Source organism: Perognathus longimembris, chromosome 18 (assembly GCF_023159225.1).
Source record: "Perognathus longimembris pacificus isolate PPM17 chromosome 18, ASM2315922v1, whole genome shotgun sequence".
Taxonomy (NCBI): Eukaryota; Metazoa; Chordata; class Mammalia; order Rodentia; family Heteromyidae; genus Perognathus; species Perognathus longimembris.
In genome coordinates this window covers 35676213-35682060 of record NC_063178.1, presented here as the reverse complement: position 1 = coordinate 35682060, position 5848 = coordinate 35676213, and the positions used below count along the sequence as shown (strand labels likewise).

Here is a 5848-nt window from a genome sequence, read left to right as displayed (position 1 = left end):
AATATTCTCATTCATGGAGCATCCAATTTTCATGCCTTTTAGCTCACCATTGGGCCTTTTGATCAGGCCTTGAATGACCACAGGAAGTTCCCTGCTCTCTATCAGATGGCCTCAAAGGACATGTCCATAGCCACTGCCATGGTCTCCTTACTGCTTTACTTCAGATGGAACTGGGTGGGACTGTTAACCTTTCTAGATGATAATGGCTTGTGGATTCTTCATCTACTGAAAGAAGAGATGGACAAGAACAGAGTTTGTGTAGCCTTCGAGCTAGCAATCCAAAACTATAGCTTATCATTTGAAACCATGGCACGGTATAACCAGATTAACAAATCTTCAGCAAATGTCCTCATCATATACGGTGATAAGGAATATGCACTAGATTTCATGGAGTTTATTGAGCAGTATTTAATAAAAGGTAAAGTATGTATCCTGAACTCACAGTGGGAGTTACCCATGAGGAGGAGATTTTTCATGCGAGTTTCATTCCATGTCCCTTTCACTTTTTCACACCATCACCCAGATGTTTCCGGATTCACAGATTTTGTCAAGGCAGTGAACCCTTCCACATACCGAGAAGACTTTTTCCTTGCTCGGCTGTGGTTTCACTCTTTTAATTGCTCAGATTCTGAGTCTGACTGTGTAACATGGGAGAACTGTCCTCACAAAGCCTCCTTGGATTGGTTGCCAGGGCACATTTTTGACATGACTGTCTGGAGACAGTTACAATATATACAATGCTGTGTATGCTGTGGCCCAGGCTCTCCATGAGATGCTACTACATGAAACAGAAGTACAAACAATAGAAAACAGGAATGAGACAGTGCCTTCCCCTGCACAGGTAAGACCTTCTATTTTGAATGGCACGCACAATAAGCACAGTCTATTCCTAGCGGACTTCCTTACCACATGAAAATAAATCTTTTAGTTATGTTCCCCAAAGTAAAAAAAATTAAATTTCTATAAATATCTGTGAGGTTTTCTAGACATACTCCTGTGCTCTTATGGAAAACAGGCCAGTAGCAAGAAAGAAATCAATTCCATACTTGTATACCTTATTCTAGTAACTAATAATTTCCACATACACATAGGTAATGTTGTGAAAACAGTATAATCACCTTTTCCCTATGAGTTTCTAAGGATGACCTGCTGAGCACAAGTATCTCTATTTTTCATAAGTTATCTAGATTCATTCTCCTTTAGGTATTATATAACCTGAACAAGCTCAAGCTATAACTACTGACACCCATAAAATTAGTTGTTGTGGAAAACTCTAGGCACCTGAAAATTGATGCATTTATGCTTATTTAAATGAAATAGGGTACTCTTGAAAAGAGGCCTTCTAGCACTTTGCTGTGTGACCAGCTTTCAGGAAAATTATTCTTATTCCTCCAAAGACTTTCTTCTGGAGTGTGTTATCAGGTGTCTGTGCTTCTCTTGAATTCTGAATCAGAGATTAAAGACACTCAGGAGCTTTGCTATGTCTTTTCTTTTTTCTATTTTTTAAAGCACATTAGAGTCTTTATTGCAAGCTTAAGCCTGGGCTCACGCTTGTCACTGATGCAGTGGATCTGAATCTAGTCCCAACCTTCTCAGGAGCTTTTCTTAATTTAGCGTTTCTGTCTAACCACTGGGATATACTTCAACATAAGATGATGTGTCTCTTGTAGCTGCACCCTTTTCTGAAGAACACCCAATTTCAGAATCCTGCTGGAGATCAGGTGATTTTAGATAACAAAAAAAAAATTGGAGGCAGAGTATGACATTGTGAACATTTGGAATTTTCCACAAGGTCTTGATCTTAAGGTGAAAATAGGACATTTTTCTCCATTTGCTCTACATGATCATCAACTATCTTTATCTGAAGATTTGGTAGAGTGGGCCATAGGAACTACAGAGGTGAGTTGTTACTTAATTGTAACGATTTTAAGAGCATATAAGTAAGTCAATTGTATACCTGATTGAATGCCAGCACTGACTCCTGTAATAGTGTTGTGCCAAGTCGCAAGACCACCCCCAAGAAGACCACCGAGATTCAGACACTCCAAAATGCAAAAGCAAGGCAAGGCTTTATTTAACGAGCTGCCAACTCGGGCCTCGTCCTACCCACCGACACAGCGGAGGTTAGGAGGAAGCCCCGAGCTGTGATTACACAGGGCTTATAAAGGCAAAGAACAAGGTTACAACAATCAGCTGTGCAAGCAAGATTAGAACACAGGTACAAATCTGATTGGCTCAGGGTTCGATTCTAAAATGGGGTTCACGTGGTGGGGCCTGACTTCAAAGTCTGGCACCTCAATAGTAGCTCTTCAGTTCTGAATGTCATGGTTTGAATTCAGGCCTATCAGGAATACCTGTGAGACCCTTTTCTTCATTTAACCACCACAAAAGAGGTCCTGGGTGCTGGCTGATGATTCTAATTCTCTCTACTTGGGAGGCTGACATCCTCGGATCTCAGATTATAGCTCATTTTAGAGCCCCACTAGGCAAAAAATATGTGAGAATCTATGTCACTAAAACACCTCAAAACTAAGCTAGAGCTGTGGATCAAGTGGACGATCATTTATCTTGAAAACAGAATAGCTCAAGGACATTGCTTTGACACTGACTTCAAGCCCCTGGATCAGCACCCTCCAAGAAAAATTCAGTTTGTTTCTAAATGTGAATTTTGAATATTGTCATAAAATACACATTGCATGTTTCTTAGCGGAGTTCTAACACCAACGAAGTACCAAAGGAATTTCTTTATGTATTTGAAAGGTTTACTTAGTTCCCTTTGCTGGTAGTTTCATTTAATGATTAATTGAGCTGCTACTTAGATCTCTTTCATGAGAGGAATAATTGAATTAGGTAACACATAAAACTTTTGTGGTGACAGGATGTGGAATCCATAGCAGCATTCAATTCACTGACTGGATTTATGTGTATTGATATACTACTCTAAAGAATCAAAGTCGTTCAACTAAGGAAACTTTGGGAATGTTAGGAAAAGCCTTAATAGTTTCTGACACATATTTGATGTTCCTCAGCCTGTTCATTCTGTCTGCAGTGAGAGTTGTGGTCCTGGATTCAGGAAATCCCTTCAGGAGGGAAAAGCTGCCTGTTGCTTTGATTGTACCCCTTGCTCAGAGAATGAGATGGCTAATGAGACAGGTAAGTTCACGGCAGAGAGAGAAATACAGGTTTTATCCTAGTGCCCCCAAAACCATGAAAAGCACTACCAATGTTATGTATTGGAATTGTAGTCAAAGTCTTCCTTCATTCACTTAGTAGTTTAATTACAACAATGGATGATACTGCTTCTTGAAAAAAAAAAAAAAAAACATGGGCTCTGAATTGTGTATAGGATTAACTTTTTCTTATACAATGTATGCATGTTTATTTAAATACTCAGTAATGTTAGCATATTTTCTATCTTATGAAATACAAAATCCTTTTAAGAATGAGGCCTCTATGTTTTGCAAATTTTTTACATTATAAAGAAAACACAGATCTTTATTTCCTAGTTGTCCAGAACTGTTATTAAAGAAGAGAAAATGCACTCGTTTGGTTCAACTCTTGTACATGGCCTGACTTCAAAGAATGATTATATTCTCTGTTTTCTAGTGCTTTACAGGTGAGTAGGAGAAGCAAATATCACAATTACAAGGAAGGACCACACTGCTCCTATCTATATGACACAGAGACAGAAAAAAATGCAACATCTTTTAGTCTTCATTTTAAATAAGGAATTTGAGTTGTGTAAAAAAAAGGCTGAAAAATATTATGGAAGAATGAAGAGATGTCTAAAACTATTAGGACATTAGGAATGGCAAAGAAGAAAATGAATGAATTTCATTGCAAATTAATAGTTTCAACTATAATTTGGAGCCAAGTGTAGGAACATGATGAAGTGATGAAAAAATAATGCTATACATGTCTGGTTATACTTGGTCAAATGAAGTTGATGCTAGTAATTATCAATATGTCAGACTTTTTTTTCTAGGTAGCGATTTCCTAATTTAATTTTAAGCACTGGAAAGGAACTAATGGTTATTTGTCTTCCTCACCAGACATGGAGCAGTGTGTGAAGTGTCCAGATCACCAATATGCCAACACACAGAGAAACCAGTGCCTCCCAAGAACTGTAAGCTTCCTGGCTTATGGGGAGCCCTTGGGGATGGCCTTGGCCTGCATGGCTTTGGTTTATCTACACTCACAGTAGCTGTTCTTGGGGTCTTTGTGAAATATCACAACACCCCCATTGTCAAGTCAAATAACCAGGCTCTCAGCTACATCCTGCTCTTCTCCCTCATCTTTTGTTTCCTCTGTTCCTTGCTCTTTATTGGCCGTCCCAACACAGTCACTTGCATTTTACAGCAAACCACATTTGGGGTTGTATTCACTGTCGCTGTTTCTGCTGTTTTAGCCAAAACTGTAACTGTGGTTCTAGCCTTCAAGGTCACTTCTCCAGGGACAAAGATGAGGTGGTTGCTGGTGTCAGGGGCTCCTAACTTCATCATTCCCATCTTCACCCTGATCCAGGTGACTCTCTGTGGACTCTGGCTGGGAACCTCTCCTCCCTTCATTGACACAGATGCAAACTCTGAACATGGACACATCATCATCCTGTGTAACGAGGGCTCCCTTGCTGCCTTATACTGTGTCTTGGGAAACCTGGGCTCCCTGGCCCTGGCCAGCTTCACTATGGCTTTCCTGGCCAGGAACCTGCCTGACACCTTCAATGAAGCCAAGTTCCTGACCTTCAGTATGCTGGTATTCTGCAGTGTGTGGCTCACCTTCCTGCCTGTCTACCACAGTGCCAAGGGCAAGGTCATGGTGGCTGTGGAGGTCTTCTCCATCTTGGCCTCCAGTGCAGGGCTTCTGGGCTGCATCTTTGTCCCCAAGTGCTACATCATCTTGATAAGGCCTGATATAAATTGTGTGCATGGCTTTAGGGATAGAAAATTCCCTGGGCAAATTAAGCCCTCCTAAGAAGAATCTTACATATTTGTTCAAGCGGGTATTTTTTGCCATTAGATATTAGTTTACATAGTTGGAATCATTTCAACAAATAAGCAGCTTTTACTCATTTTTCTAGTAATGGCACAGTGAGAAGTTGTAGCTAGAGACAGGTCAATTTGAATTTCGTTTCATATATTTTTGGTTCTTTCTATTTACTATGAACTTAGTTCTAGTTTTCTGATGGTTCAGAGATATTTGAAGAAAACCAAAGTATATCAGCTCTTGGCACACTGTCAATCCTCAAATCCTTGCTGATCAGGTGGCCGACTGCTCTTTGAGGACCACAGTTCAAAGCCAGCCCCAGCAGGAAAAGTCTCTGAGACTCCATGTCCAATAAACCCCCACCAAGAAGCTGGAAGTGCAACTGTGTCTCAAGTGGTAGAACACTAGCCTTAAGCATACTTGCTTAATGATAATGCACAGTCCTTGTGTTCTAGCGCCAGGACAGGCACACACACAAACACACCCACACAAACAGAGAGAGAGAGAGAGAGAGAGAAAAAATACCACTACTTGTGGTGTGGGGGAGAAGAAGGAGGTCAAGGGGAATCAGGGTAAATTAATGGACAGAGGGAAGGTGGGCAAATGAATTTCTCATATTCAATGCCTAAATGTGGAAATGAAACTATCACACATGAGAGGGTGGGTTGGGAGAGATGGGGGAGAAAGATGTAAGTGGTGTCATGGACCAAGATGCCTTGCACTCACAAGGTGACATGGTGAATTGCAGCCTTTCTCTATGTGTGTGTGTGTTCTAGTACTGAGGTTGGCACTCTGGGCCTGAGTGATGTCCCTGAGCTTCTCTTGTTCAAGCCTATGTCTCTACCACTTGAGCAACAGCACT

General features: G+C 40.7%; 1 pseudogene; it reads left to right on the top strand.

Annotated features, from left to right (window-relative positions):
* Positions 1-306: 306 nt before the first annotated feature.
* Positions 307-4974, top strand: LOC125366932 (annotated as a pseudogene).
* The last annotated feature ends 874 nt before the right edge of the window (positions 4975-5848 follow it).